The following is a 17,207-nucleotide window of genomic DNA, read 5'->3' on the forward strand; positions in this document are numbered from 1 at the left end:
GGGAAAGAAAGATTTCTTAGACAAGTTGGAGGAATTTTATAAGCAAAGAAGAATGTGGTATTGGAGTAGGCAACTTGTATTCTTTCAACCATGTTCTCGTATACAAATTGAAGTGGCTTTATTTGCATAACGATAAGGAATTGGAAACATGCATGCTTCAATTATCTCAGAATTTGTTCGGATGCACCCTGTCCAACAAATTGAATAAAATCCTTTTAATGGATAATCAACAAACTATATAGAACAAAAGAAAATTTCTTTTTTGCCAATTCATGACCTTAATCCTAATATAATCTCAGTAGAAGTTTATATGTGATTAAGAATCTGAATACAAATGAGTTGAGAAGAAGCGTTATTAACTTTACTAGAATAGTGGCATGCTCCAATAATAGCAGCAAATTTAGGTGGTGAAAAGTTAAGGGTCGATCATTAAGGAAACCAAAATTAAATGCGGAAAACCTAATCTACATACTATATGTCAAAAAAATTTGGTAAAATTTAAATGGAAAACTTAATTAACATATTACATGTCAAAAAAATTGGTAAAATTAAGGATGAATTTCATACACTACAAGAAACCATGCCATTAGCGGCGACACAATTACCAGCGACATAAGGGTTTAGCGGCGATTCTACCGTTTGTCGCCAGTAAAACCCTATGTCGCCGGTAATTGTGTCGCCGCTAAAGACATTCCACCCGAATCCGTGTTATCCCCTTCTGATACACCTCAGCCGTTCGATCAAGTATTTCATCCAACGGTTGGGGCGTTTTATCCGCACATAACCAATACTGGTAACATTTTGTCGCTGCGAGACGTCCCTCTTTCAAAACTTTGAAGAGGAGTGGTGCTATAGAGTTTGCTGGTGTCCTTAATCCTATAATTGTTCTTACTTGGATTAAGAACACAGAGAAAGTATTCTGCATCTCTCATGTGATTGATGAAGACAACGCTAATTACGCTTAAACAATGCTCATCGGTGAAGCTTTGGTTTGGTGGGAAGCAACGTATGAAGCTCTCAACGAGTATGACCAGGAGAATTTATCATGGGAAATGTTCAAAACTCGTTTGTTAGGAAAGTATTGTCCTCTAGACATGAAGAGAAGATTGGAGAAAGAATTCCTTGAGATCAAGCAGGAAGGAATGACGGTGAATGAGTATGAAACTCAGTTTAATCAGAGAGCATGGTTTGCTGCAAAGTATATTCCAACTGAAGACGACAAAATTTAGTTATTCATAGAAGGATTACGTTATGAAATCCGTGATTTCGTAATCAATCGGGAAATTCTGTCATTTGATAAACTGTTGAGTATGCTTGAAAGCGTGAGCATGACTTGGAGATATGTTGTGCTAGTCTTTCTGTTTCAAAACATCCGTGTATTGATCGAACTGCTACTGTTTCCTCTATTCCATCAGCTTGACCTGTTCGATTTGATTCTAATTCAAGAGTGCAATCTCAAAGTGCCTTTCGTTGTCGCGGTCGATCACACTCTTTTTCTCTTCAATCACCATCATGTCGCATTTGTGGAAAGAATCATCAGGGCCAATGCAGAATAGATAAGGATTATGTGGTGTGTTATTGATGTGGAGAAACGAGCCATATAAAGCCAGCTTGCCTAACAAAGAATGTTACTTGCCCAATGAAGAAAGTTGGAGTTCAAGGCTTAATCGATTAAGTAAAAAAAGTTGGATTTTTAGCCTTAGACTGTTCTCACAAATTGAGACACAATGTCTCACGATGTGAGGAGCATTTGTTCGCTTTTCTAGATGAGCTTGTTGAGGCTCACGACATGAGGATAAGCTATTTACTTCGTGAGGTTGGGTCAGGTGTTATTCCTTGAGTGAGTTGGCTAGGTTAAGTCGGGATGAGTTGGGATCTGATCATGTGAGCTTTCGGAACGTGACTAAGGACTGATCACGACGTGAGATGTGATTTTGGGCTTTCGGGTCTATTGGGCCCTAGTTTTCTATTTGTTGGGCCTTCTTGTGCTTGGGCCCATTTAGAGCTTAGGGTGTCTTTGATGAATTTAGGCCTTCTTTGATTAGGCCCATGATGGGTCTTGGGCTCAATTAGGAAGTTAGGTCATATTAGGGTTTTTGGTGCTTTTCATTTGGGCCTCAGATTTTGAGCTAAGTAAGGAAAGGTGTAAAATAGACTTTTACCTTGAGTGTTGGACAATCGGACTAGGATTCTAGCTATGGTATGTGCACCAATTATTAATTGTGTATTATTTGTTGATGTTAGCATGGGGATTCTCCGGATCGACAGTCCGAGCTTTTATATGAGATATTCAGCAGCGTGAGGTGAGTTTCCTTCACTATATTTGTGGATCGAAGGCACGAATGTCGACCTACTAGTTCATGCTTGTAGTGTAATGATGGTCTTTGTCATAAACATCTGTTATGACTGTATTGTTTGATGATTCTATGATTCTTTTGCTATGGTATTATGTGGTAGTGGTAGGGGTGAAATAGACCCTGTATCTGATCGAAATAGACCGAAAGGGAATTCAAGTACATATATGCTTAACAGTAGTTGTAACGCCTCGATTCTCAGGTATTAATTTGATGGCATTAATTATTTTAATTTAAAGGTCTACTCGACGAGTTGGATGCCCTGACTCGTCGAGTAGCAGCGGATGGGCCACGTGTTTATGTGACCTACTCGCCGAGTCCAAGATAAGACTCGACGAGTAGGAGCTGGGGGATGAAACCCTAATTTCTGGGGCTTTGAACCCTATTTAAAGGGTCATTAGCCTCCTTTAACCTTTTATACACTCCTCCTTGAGCCTAGAAACCCTAGATCGCCGTTTGCCACCATTTTGTGTATTTTTCAAGCTTGGAAGTCGGGTTGTAGGAAGAAGAGATTGGAATACAAGGGATTGGAGCAAGGTGTGGCTGTGAATCTGAGAACTACTTCATCTTTGCACTGTTTTGGAGGTAACAAGTTGTTACCCAGGGCCGGTCCAGAAGGTGGGCAACCCGGGCGACCGCCCAAGGCCAACGAATCCAGGGGGCCCAAAATTTATGGGCTATGTAGTTTATATATAAAAAAATTATTACCCAAATGTTTTTTAGGGCTTAATGTTGGTTGAAACTCAAATTAGCTCAAAAGATAAACAATTTAGTTTGCTTGTTATTTCTAATTGAACACGTCTATATTGAAGAGTAAATGATATTTTTTGAATATTTATTATATTTTCCTTTGAGGGGCCCTTTTTTCTTTTCTCCCCGGGCCACATATAAGTTTGGACCGGCCCTGTTAATACGTTGGCTTTTCCATATCTAGATCTCTTCCTCTTTGGGTTAATGGCCATATTTGGCATATTTGTGAGCCATTTTGTGTATTGGATCGACATCTGAAGTTGTAACTTCAGATCTGGATCTCCCTTGGTCCCCATGACCATAAAGTTAGGAGATTTGGCCACATTGAGCTTTTTCATTCAAGATAAAGTCATGCAAGTATGTAAAGGTTGCAACTTTACGTGGAAATCATACCCTTAGAACTCAGATCTACCTTCTGGAACGTTTGGTTGGCCTAAAGCATCTGTATGGATTAAGGACTGGATAGTCTTGACGAGTTGCATGGCTAACTCGGCGAGTCCGATGAAGATTACCTTAAGATCCCCGAAGGAACTCGACAAGTCAGGAGGATGACTCGACGAGTCGAATGGGGTGTTCAAGGCCGTTTGGATACGCTAGTACTCGGCGAGTTTTCGAGAAAGCCAGCGAGTTAACCCGGGGCTTTTAGAGTTCTATGAGTTCCCAAGGAACTCGACGAATCGAGTTATACAGTCGAAGAGTTGGGTCAACATAGACTGTTGACATGGACCGTTGGCTTTGAATTTGACCTAAGATTGACTAGTTTGACCTTAGAAGGTAATTTGGCTGAATTGGAGATTTATGGAAATAGCTTTATGGTAATTATAGGTGGTGGAGTTCGTGGATTTGGTTCGAGAGTTTGAGTCTATCTTTCGTGTGACACTTTAGAGGTGAGTTCTCCGTACTATACTGACAGGGTCTACGACACTAGGTCGGTCCCTTGCGATTCTTATCCTGGATTTAGTATGTTGTTATACATTCATGATCTGCTAGATTGGTACCTTGGTAGTTAGGGTGTGTTTACATTGTTATGATCTGTGTTTATTGATTGATTATGTGTTATATATATATATATATATATATATATATATATATATATATATGTGTGTGTGTGTGTGTGTGTCGACATATGTGCTTGGGTTGGGTTGAGGCAGGGTCTTGCTTTGTGCGGTGAGGACAACATACCCGGGGCGGTTCGGATAGACTTTAGGCTTGCGGCCGGTCCAGTCATGCCGAAGGCCCAGCGACCGGTCCGGATAGGCTGTAGGCCTGCGGGCGGTCCAGTTATGCCGAAGGCTCGGGAGCGGTCCAAATAGGTTTAGGCCTGCGTGTGGTCCAGTCATGTTGAAGGCTCATTATGTATACTGTTTGTATCGATATGATATTTGTTGGTTGTATGGTTGGTATTTTGGGGGTAACTCACTAAGCCTTCGAGCTTACATTTATTGATTTTGGTTTCAGGTACTTCAGATGACCGAGGAAAGGTGAAGGCATGACCATAGACTTCCTCGATTGTGATTTTGGTTATGGGAATGATTCTGATATTGATTTATTTTGAAAACAAATTGTAAACTATTTTGGTTTGGATAATTTTATACATTTGGGTTGGTTTTGAAAAGTTTAAATTTTTGTGAAAATTTTATGGATGTTATAGTACCCGATTGAAATAGGCCGAAGGGGAATGCAAGCACCCAGATATACTTGACAGTAGTCGGTTGAAATATACCGAAGGGGAATGCAAGCACCAATATATGTTTGACAATATCCAGTCGAAAGAGATCGAAGGGGAATGCAAGCACCCATATATGCTTAACTATATGTTTGTTTGGTATGTGGTATTTTAGGGGGAACTCATTAAGCTTCATGCTTAAGGTTTGTTGTTTATGGTTTCAGGTTTTTCCGATAGAAAAGAGGAGGGCCCGATGTGACTGAACTGCATCCACCCATGTTTCCGCAACTTTATGATTTTGGGATTGTGCTCTGATAAATGTTTTACATTAATATACGTTTGAATGATTGGTAATACTAAATGACGTTTGAATGGTTGAATTAAAAATCAAATTTTTACCATAAAATTTTTGGAATGTTACAAATAACCTAAATACTTCCAATATGCACTTGCCAAATTTTAAACGTACAATTTTACCATATGTAAGGCATGGATATTCGCCTACGATTATTATAAATTTGGTTGGAAATATCTAATTGAAAGCATTCCATTTCGCCCGCTAAACTAAAGTTGGAGGCACCCAAATTTTTATGAATTGGAAGAGGATGAGATGCGTTTAGAACAAGTAATGTGATAATCCTCGCAACGGAAGCTTGTGGTCCCCTAATGCCTTCTAAAATAATGAGGCTTTAACAGTACTAATTTTTTTTTAAAGTTTTTCTCATCACTTAACCGGTTTTTTAAGTTTTGGCCGGTATGGTTGAACCGATTTTAGAGTGAACGGGCTGGTTTTTGGCGTTTCATTTTCAAACGAATTTTAGGCTATAGAAAACCGATAACCTGACCGGTTCCCATTTAAACCAGCTGGTTCCATTGAGTTTTCAAAACAATAAATTTTCTTTAAACAATTTCATCTGTTGGACAATCAGTTTTAATATTGTCATCATCACCACCTTTAGTGTGACACATACCACCATTATCATTATCGTTACATGTAGAATTACTAGCATCACCAAAGTTTTGATAATTTAGTGGTTCGACATAATCAATTATTCGTTATATTGCATTTGATGTGAAACTACCGACATTTGATATGGTACAAACAACATTCGAAATGGTCCTAACAACGTTTGGTATAGTGCTATAGATATTTGATATGGTACATAATATCTAGGATCGGTATACCAATTTTATCGATATGTATATCGGTTTTCATAAACAATTGTGGATTGAATTGGTGTTGTATTGGTGTTCCATATGCAACATATCCACCACCATTTTAGGATCATTTGGAGCAATATGCCGACCCACTTGAGATTAGCTACCTCTTTCGTTCAAAGATTTTTCCTAATCTACTACTAGACACTCTTCCGTTGATAGATCGGTTTCCACCAATAACATATCGATTTGTGACATTATATAGCAAATGTTGTTTCTCATCCATTGTATCATTAACCCTTAGTACAGATGTACAAGAATTGAAACATGCTGAATTTGTTTTAGATGTTTCACATCACCTTCAACAACCATCTATATAATATATTTCAATGTAGGGTGTTGGAAGGAAACATTGATATTATGTTTGTTGTCTAAGTTTGTTCTCTCCTTTACCAATTTGTATAAATCCACGAAATTAATATTTACGGAAATTACAACACCAAATTTTATACCAAATGGTCTAACGCATATCAATTCTTCATTTTATGACTGTTATGAACCACCGACACAAACAAAATTAAAATATTCATTTGTAACGTTAGAACTCATGTTATCTTAAAAAAAAAAAGTTGTAGAAAGTTGCAAGTGAAATCAAACAAATAACATACTAAAAATTTTACTCCATAAATCATATAAATGTTTGGAAAGATTAAAAACGTCCTTATGATTTTTCAAAATCACATTTAACGTCGATTTTCACAAACATGGTTTGGAGATAATTGTGGCTGTTTTGACTATTTTCCATATCATTTGTGAAACGACTTTAGAAAAAAATATTTTGGTGATATTCTCTATTATTAATCAAAATCATTTATTTCACCAAGTTAATTCGTCACATTTACAATGTACTATCCTTTTAAAGAAAATAATATACTAATTGTTTTGATAATTTAAATTTAAAAAACATCAAAAATTAGTCAATATACTTTAAAACAATTTGATGCGTGAGAAATGCGGAATTAGTGTGGGACATGTAACTGATCGTAGTTGGCATGCTACTCAACTTAACTATATATAAGTGGAGCTCATTCTAAATTTCTTATCTTTCACATCCATAGCATTTCCTTGGTGAAACTATATACATTTCCTCTTAACTAATTAAGGTTTTAGATACTGGTAATTTCTCCCACTCTCGCTAAATCTCTTTTTGAACCTGTTGTTATGATTAATGGTTTATATGGGTTCAATCATTGGTCTAATTTGATGTGTATATGGTATTGTTATTGACAGATTCGAAGACATGGGTCGGTGGAAGGTACCCATGGAACACATCAACAACAGCAAGAAACGCAATCTCACATTCCAAACAAGAAAAAATGGCATCATCAAGAAAGCCCTCGAACTCTCAACCCTCTGTGACGTGAATGTATCCATGATCATCCGTACTGATCATCAAGAACCAGAGATCTTCCCTCCTGATCCTCATAAATTCACCAGTCTGACCGAACTTTACAAACGAAATCGCATTATGGATGCGGGGAAAATTCGGTATTATACTTTAGCAGATTTCTTTAAAGAGAAGACGATGAAGGTTGAAGAAGAACTCGCTATGGCCAAGAAGAAGAACTTGGAAGCCAAATACCCTACGTGGTTTGATTTCCTAAACAACTATAAGGAAGTGGAATTACGAGAACTTGCATTAAAGTTGGAGAGTAAAATCAATGATCTTAAAAACAAAGTTGAATCGCTCAAGGACATCTCCAAGATTCATAATCAAGACAATTACACAATCTACCCTACTACTACTACTGAGGTTAATGCCGACAGTTCTTCCATGATGCCATCTTCAAACCTTTGCGGAGGGGATTACGATGACCTTAGCCTTGACCATGAAGAGTTCATAGGTGATGAAAATAATGACTGCTACCCTCAGGAGAACTTCACTCTTCCACCTTATTTTTCACCAGAGAAACTAGAGCGACATGAACCAACATCGGGTGATGAACCGAACAAGTTGATCATGCAAGCATCAAACCCATATTCCATGATGAAGCTGCCATCAAGTGAAGATTATAACTACTACTACAAACAGAATCAAGAACATAACCCAATCTACCCGACTACTGTTCCTAATGTTCAGATTTCTACAATCATGCCACCTTTAAATAATTGCCCGAGGGCCGAAGAGCTTGGCTTTGACCCTATAGAGCCATTGTATGATCAAAATAGCGGCAACTACCATCATGAGAACATGAGTTTTCAACCTTCCTTTTCGCCGGAATCACTCATGCCACCTTTCAACCATTGCCCGAGGGATGACGATGAGCTTCGCTTTGACCCTACACAGCTATTGAATGAGCTTGGCTTTTCACCGGATATACTGTCACTATATAGTGATCAAAATAACATGATCATGCATCCATCAGAGCTTGATTCAATAATGAAACTAATAACTAGCGAAGATGATAGCGACCACTGTGATCATGAGAGCTTCAATCTTCAAAACGATTAGATCACCACACATCCACTTACATAGTTCTAGATGTATCTTTATTAGAGTGATTACATTCCAAGCCTACCTTGGTAAGTGTTTAGTTGTATAGTCCACCGTCTCCCTTTTTTTATAGAAGGTTTGAGTTCTGCCACAATAAAACTTATAGTTTATTATGCATTATAAATTGCTATCAAATTTTAGCATCTTTATATCCATAATGTATGAGTATGTTGATTGAAAACCGAGCCAGAATGTAAATCAATTGTCATGACCATGTGCAAACAAAGTGTATCTATTTATATTTAATCCGTTTTGGTTAGTTTGGAACTTATTATATGTCATTTTTTTTAGTGTCAGATAATATGATTAAATTTCTAGAGGCTTTACGTAGCCAATTCTTTTGTGAAACGAATTTAGGGGAAAGAAAGATTTCTTAGATAAGTTGGAGGAATTTTATGAGGAAAGAAGAATGTGGTATTGGAGTAGCTAGGCAACTTGTATTCTTTCAACCGTGTTCTCGTATACAAATTGAAGTGGCTTTATTTGCATAACGATAAGGAATTGGAAACATGCATGCTTCAATTCTCTCAGAATCTGTTCGGATGTACCCTGTCCAACAAATTGAATAAAATCCATTTAATGGATAATCAACAAACTACATAGAACAAATGAAAATTTCTTTTTTGCCAATTCATGACCTTAATCCTAATATAATCTCAGTAGAAGTTTATATGTGATTAAGAATCTGGATACAAATTAGTTGAGAAGAAGAATTATTAACTTTACTAGAATAGTGGCATGCTCCAATAATAGCAGTAGATTTAGGTGATGAAAAGTTAAGGGTTGATCATTAAGGAAACCAAAATTAAATGCGGAAAACTTAATCTACATACTATATGTCAAAAAAATTTGGTAAAATTTAAATGGAAAACTTAATTAACATATTACATGTCAAAAAAAATTGGTAAAATTAAGGATGAATTTCATACACTACAAGAAACCATGCCATTAGCGACGACACAATTATCAGCGACATAAGGTTTTAGCGGCGATTCTACCGTTCGTCGCCAGTAAAACCCTATGTCACCGGTAATTGTGTCGCCGCTAAAGACTTTCCACCCGAATCCGTGTTCTCCCCTTCTGATACACCTCAGCCATTCGATCGAGTATCTCATACAACGGTTGGCGCGTTTTATCCGCACATAACCAATACCGGAAACATTTTGTTGCCGCTAAAAGTCGAAAATGTCGCCGCTAATAGTGGTCTAAAAAAAGACGCGGTACCCTTCCCTTCAGATAGTCGCCGCTATTAACAATTGCCGCCGTTAAAACCTAAATAGTCGACGCTAAAAGTGTCGCCGCTAAAGGCTATCGCAGATTAATAGACACAAAAACGGACGCATTCTGTTCTTTTGCTGCCTCCTTCTTGCCCCATTCTTTGCGTTCGTTTCCGACGAGTTCAACAAAAACTCTCACCCATTGTGAGATCAGGGATCAAAGTTGTTTAAGCGCTTCAATTAAACGGGTTAACTCACGACTTCTTCTTCCATCTCGGGAAGAAAGGTAACTTCAAGCTCTTATATCTCTTTGTCTTTCACTTTTAGCTTCGATTTCTAGCTCCATTTAACCACACTAAAACAAACCTTAATTTAACCAAAAACTTTCATTAGAAAAGTTGAGTCTCATTCATTGACTGTTTTGAACACCTTAAACTTTTTTATTTTCAAAATTGTACAAGGTGAATTTTGTTTCGGTTTCTACCTTTAAAATGACTACTTGCACATCTCCATACGATTTGTCTACAATTTATGGTGATTTTTACAAAACTGTCTATCACTGTAGATACGAAATCGGAGCAGTCTGTGAACATGGACGTTTTCACACAAGTTAGAGGTCACTAAAAATCATAATAAAATTTATGAACCAACTAGACATAATTTCTAAACTCTCAGAGTTTACAGAATTAGTTTTCGAGTCCGTTTACTGTGATTTTTCTAAAACAGTGCAGATAGACTAAAAATTTTAGTCAACTGTTTACACTAGTAATAACACTTCGTAACATGTTGAGCAAAGTGTATAACAATAAATTCCGAATGTTGAATGTATTTATTGTTAGTTTTCATACTAAACAGAATTTGGATATTTAAAATATGTATCTCCATGCATTACAAACACATACAATGAACTATAAGAGGTATAATTATAGATTCTACAATACAAACACTTTGATAAACTATTATAGGTATAGTTTATGACACATTTACTCTACAAACTCACCACAAAAAAAAGGATTTTACATTCGCACAACACGTAAACTTGTTAACGTAAATTGTGAGATATTAGTTTATTGTACTCTTAGAGTACGGTTTAAAAATTCCTGTAAGTTATAACCAGAGTATCTTGTATGGAGAACGTGATAATTGTATATAGATCTATATTGGGATTAACACCCCACACCTTACTGTTAGCTGCAGTAGGACCGGCAGGTCTACGGGCGACAAATGTCGTAACATTCTAACGTCTGAATAATGTTGTAGCAGGTTCATCTAGTCATAGTATGGTTATAACGACTCACAAAGGGAGTTAACGAAACATAAAGTTTACGGTGAAATTGTGATTTAAAAATGGTTTTTTTTAAAACTACATACATCATTACTAGTATAAAACTCACTCATACATTTGGTCTTGGGATTTAAGGCTAGATAACACATTTTATGGAAAATATTGGATTTTTCTTGGTTATACAATACTGTTAGAAGCGAGCTTTTCAAACTCTGCTTTCAAAAGCTTATGAACTTACCAACTTAATTGTTGACACTTTTTCAAAACTACTTGTATTCTCAGGAAATCAATGAAACAGGTAATCAATAGCTTTTGAGGATGGGACGTTAAGACGTCAAACATTTCATTTTTGTCATCATAATGTAATTGATTTTGAAACATGTAAACACAAACTATGCTGTAACTTTTTCAATTATATTTATGATGGTTGTATTGCATTGATGACTATTATACTCGTTGTTATGATACTATACATGAAGTTCGCCACCTCCGGACGTTTCCGCCATCCTTGGTTTCGGGGTGTGACAGCTGTGGGCCGAAAGCAATCCAAACTCACAATGCGGGCCCGGGGGGTAATCCAGACTGTAAAACTGTGGACCCATTGCATGTTGTTTGGTTTGTTGTGTTACGATATTGCTGACATGGTTATGTGGATTGTATGTGTATCAGTATTTTGGGGGGAACTCACTAAGCTTTCGGGCTTACAGTTTCAGTGTATTGTTTCAGGTGCATCAGAGGATCGTGGCAAGGCAAAGGCGTGATCGTACTGCTCCTTGCTTTTATGACACTTTTTCTGAGATACTCTGATATAATACATTTGAAAACATGTTTTGTAATAATTAATAGATTTGGATTGTTATTTTAAAAGTTTAAAATTGGCTTGAATTTTTTTGGGTGTTACATCACGACATGCGGATAGGCTGCTCATTTCGTGAGGTCAGCTCATGTGTTATTCCTTGACTGAGTTGGCTAGGTTGAGTTGGAATGAGTTAGGATCTAATCAAGTGAGCTATCACGACATGACCAAGGGTTGGTCATGATGTGAGATGTGATTTTGGGCTTTTGGGCCTTGTTGGGCCCTGGTTTTCTTTCTTTAGGCCTTCTTATGCCTAGTCCCATTTGGAGCTTAGGGTGTCTTTGAGGAATTTAGGTCTTCTTGGATTAGGCCCATGATGGGTTTTGGGCCCAATTAGGAAGTTGGGTCATATTGGGTTCTAGGTGTTATTGGTTTGCGCTTCGGATTTTGGGCCAAGTAAGGAAAGGTGTAAAATGGACTTTTACCGTGAGTGTTGGACAATCAGACTAGGATTCCAACTATGGGTTGTGGATCAATTATTAACTGGGTATTATTTGATGATATCAGCGTGGGGATTCTTCGGATCAAAAGTCCGAGCATTTATCTAAGATATTTAGCAGTGTGAGATGAGTTTCCTTCATTGTATTTGTGGGTCGAAGGCACCAATGTCGGCCCGCTAGTTCATGCTTGTAGTGTGATGATGGTCTTCGTGATTATCATATGTTATGCATGTATTGTTTGATGACTCCGTGATTCTTTTGTTATGATATTATGTGGTAGTGGTAGGGGTGAAATAGACCTGATATCCGGTTGAAATAGACTGAAGGGGAATGCAAGCATTCGTATATGCTTGATAGTAGTCGGTTGAAATAGATTGAAGGGGAAAGCAAGAACCCAAATACGCTTGACTATAGCCGATTGAAATAGACCGAAGGGGAATGCAAACACCCATATATGCTTAATAGTAGCCGGTTGAAATATACTGAAGGTGTATGCACGCACCCATATTTTCTTAACAATATCTGGTTGAAAGATACCAAAGGGGAATGCAAGCACCCAGATATGCTTGACTGTATGTTTGTATGCTATGTGGTATTTTGGAGGAACTCACTAAGCTTTGTGCTTACGATTTATTGTTTATGGTTTTAGGTAGTTCTGGTACAAAAGAGAAGAGTCTGGCGTGACTGCACCTTATCTATCCATGTTGCCACAACCTTATGATCTTGGGATTGCACTCTGATAACTGTTTTACATTAATATACTTTTGAAAGATTGGTAATACTAAATGGCGTTTTAATGGTTGAATTAAAAATGAACTTTACCTTAAAATTTTTGGGATGTTACAAATAACCTAACTACTTTTAATATGTATTTGTCAAATTTTAAACATATAATTTTACCATGTGTAACGCATGGATATTCGCTTAGTAATTATTATAAATTTGGTTGGAAATATCTAATTAAAGCATTCGATTTCGGCCGCTAAACTAAAGTTGGAGGCATCCAAATTTTTATAAATTGGAAAGGGAATAGATGCGTTTAGAACTAGTAATGGGATTCTTATCCTGGATTTAGTATGTTGTTTATGCACACCAACTGTTATAAGCTGAATATGGATAAGTCTTGGATGGGAGCATACAGAACATAAGAAACCTATGTAAAAGGTGTTGTAGAATTTATCAAATATGCAGTGCGCAATTACAAGATTTCTAAACATCTGGATCCTGCAGATACCAAGAAAAAGATAAGAATTCCCTGTCCATGTGTTAAGTGTGTAAACCACATATGTCATTCGGTGGATGTGGTAGATGATCATCTATTCAAGAATGAAATTGATCAAACATACACAAATTGGAATAAGCATAGAGAAACAGAAGAACCACCAAGAAGTTATGTATATGAACATAATTTTGACATGGATACATCAAACGTTGTAGATTCCACGAACATGAACACATAAATGCCAACAGATGCTGCAGAAACTCTAGAGATGGTTGAAGCTGTAGAAGAAAATTTTATTGGGAACCCTGATAAGTTTAGAGAACTGATAGAGGATGCCGAGAAGCCCCTATACACAGGGTGTCTTAATTTCACAAAGTTATTTGTGATGGGTTTTCAGCATTCTAACACTTCCTAAGTGTACATGCAACCCTAATAACCTTGGATCTATGTTTGTCTAATTATCATGCAAAGTTGAATTCCAAGGTTATATTCCTATCTAGCATACATAGGGAACAATATAAACTTGAATGAAAGATAGAATAACTTACCTTGTTGATGCTTATGTTCCTTGAAACCTTGTGAGCCTAGCACACCAAGTGTGATGCCTCAAATGCTTCACACAATACCAAATGCTCTTGGAAAGAATTTTGAGAGAACACACACTTCTTAAAATTGGCCTAGCCCTCTTGTTTCATATGTGTAGCCGATTTTGGTGGAGAATGGGACTTTTATATAGTGTTGACACATCTAGGGTTACACCATGTAAACCCTAATGTGTCATGACTCTTCATTTCCATGACCCATGGGTTTGTAACTCCCATGGAGCATCCTATGGTTGGAACCCAACTTGATAATCCATGGAGCCTCTTAGTCCACTATACAAGATATGGATGATTTGCATAATCAACCCGTATATTTAATTAGTTATCTTTTGATCACTTAATTAATTCTTGATCTAACTAATCAAATATTATTATTAATATATTAGAACTTATAATATATTAATAATCTCCATGTGTTATTTCTCTCATTTAGTCTATCCAATTGCATAGTGCCATGCAACCCAAATGGACCATGCCGGGTCGGGTCAAGTACTTACCAGAAATATTTATTATATGTCATTTTTTATAGTGTTTTGGTTAGTTTGGAACTTATTATATGTCATTTTTTAAAGTGTCAGATAATATGATTAAATTTCTAGAGGCTTTATGTAGCCAATTCTTTTGTGAAACGAATTTAGGGGAAAGAAAGATTTCTTAGACAAGTTGGAGGAATTTTATAAGCAAAGAAGAATGTGGTATTGGAGTAGGCAACTTGTATTCTTTCAACCATGTTCTCGTATACAAATTGAAGTGGCTTTATTTGCATAACGATAAGGAATTGGAAACATGCATGCTTCAATTATCTCAGAATTTGTTCGGATGCACCCTGTCCAACAAATTGAATAAAATCCTTTTAATGGATAATCAACAAACTATATAGAACAAAAGAAAATTTCTTTTTTGCCAATTCATGACCTTAATCCTAATATAATCTCAGTAGAAGTTTATATGTGATTAAGAATCTGAATACAAATGAGTTGAGAAGAAGCGTTATTAACTTTACTAGAATAGTGGCATGCTCCAATAATAGCAGCAAATTTAGGTGGTGAAAAGTTAAGGGTCGATCATTAAGGAAACCAAAATTAAATGCGGAAAACCTAATCTACATACTATATGTCAAAAAAATTTGGTAAATTTTAAATGGAAAACTTAATTAACATATTACATGTCAAAAAAATTGGTAAAATTAAGGATGAATTTCATACACTACAAGAAACCATGCCATTAGCGGCGACACAATTACCAGCGACATAAGGGTTTAGCGGCGATTCTACCGTTTGTCGCCAGTAAAACCCTATGTCGCCGGTAATTGTGTCGCCGCTAAAGACATTCCACCCGAATCCGTGTTATCCCCTTCTGATACACCTCAGCCGTTCGATCAAGTATTTCATCCAACGGTTGGGGCGTTTTATCCGCACATAACCAATACTGGTAACATTTTGTCGCTGCGAGACGTCCCTCTTTCAAAACTTTGAAGAGGAGTGGTGCTATAGAGTTTGCTGGTGTCCTTAATCCTATAATTGTTCTTACTTGGATTAAGAACACAGAGAAAGTATTCTGCATCTCTCATGTGATTGATGAAGACAACGCTAATTACGCTTAAACAATGCTCATCGGTGAAGCTTTGGTTTGGTGGGAAGCAACGTATGAAGCTCTCAACGAGTATGACCAGGAGAATTTATCATGGGAAATGTTCAAAACTCGTTTGTTAGGAAAGTATTGTCCTCTAGACATGAAGAGAAGATTGGAGAAAGAATTCCTTGAGATCAAGCAGGAAGGAATGACGGTGAATGAGTATGAAACTCAGTTTAATCAGAGAGCATGGTTTGCTGCAAAGTATATTCCAACTGAAGACGACAAAATTTAGTTATTCATAGAAGGATTACGTTATGAAATCCGTGATTTCGTAATCAATCGGGAAATTCTGTCATTTGATAAACTGTTGAGTATGCTTGAAAGCGTGAGCATGACTTGGAGATATGTTGTGCTAGTCTTTCTGTTTCAAAACATCCGTGTATTGATCGAACTGCTACTGTTTCCTCTATTCCATCAGCTTGACCTGTTCGATTTGATTCTAATTCAAGAGTGCAATCTCAAAGTGCCTTTCGTTGTCGCGGTCGATCACACTCTTTTTCTCTTCAATCACCATCATGTCGCATTTGTGGAAAGAATCATCAGGGCCAATGCAGAATAGATAAGGATTATGTGGTGTGTTATTGATGTGGAGAAACGAGCCATATAAAGCCAGCTTGCCTAACAAAGAATGTTACTTGCCCAATGAAGAAAGTTGGAGTTCAAGGCTTAATCGATTAAGTAAAAAAAGTTGGATTTTTAGCCTTAGACTGTTCTCACAAATTGAGACACAATGTCTCACGATGTGAGGAGCATTTGTTCGCTTTTCTAGATGAGCTTGTTGAGGCTCACGACATGAGGATAAGCTATTTACTTCGTGAGGTTGGGTCAGGTGTTATTCCTTGAGTGAGTTGGCTAGGTTAAGTCGGGATGAGTTGGGATCTGATCATGTGAGCTTTCGGAACGTGACTAAGGACTGATCACGACGTGAGATGTGATTTTGGGCTTTCGGGTCTATTGGGCCCTAGTTTTCTATTTGTTGGGCCTTCTTGTGCTTGGGCCCATTTAGAGCTTAGGGTGTCTTTGATGAATTTAGGCCTTCTTTGATTAGGCCCATGATGGGTCTTGGGCTCAATTAGGAAGTTAGGTCATATTAGGGTTTTTGGTGCTTTTCATTTGGGCCTCAGATTTTGAGCTAAGTAAGGAAAGGTGTAAAATAGACTTTTACCTTGAGTGTTGGACAATCGGACTAGGATTCTAGCTATGGTATGTGCACCAATTATTAATTGTGTATTATTTGTTGATGTTAGCATGGGGATTCTCCGGATCGACAGTCCGAGCTTTTATATGAGATATTCAGCAGCGTGAGGTGAGTTTCCTTCACTATATTTGTGGATCGAAGGCACGAATGTCGACCTACTAGTTCATGCTTGTAGTGTAATGATGGTCTTTGTCATAAACATCTGTTATGACTGTATTGTTTGATGATTCTATGATTCTTTTGCTATGGTATTATGTGGTAGTGGTAGGG

This window comes from Lactuca serriola, chromosome 9 (assembly GCF_051521515.1).
Source record: "Lactuca serriola cultivar US96UC23 chromosome 9, Lser_US96UC23_V15, whole genome shotgun sequence".
NCBI classification, from domain to species: domain Eukaryota; kingdom Viridiplantae; phylum Streptophyta; class Magnoliopsida; order Asterales; family Asteraceae; genus Lactuca; species Lactuca serriola.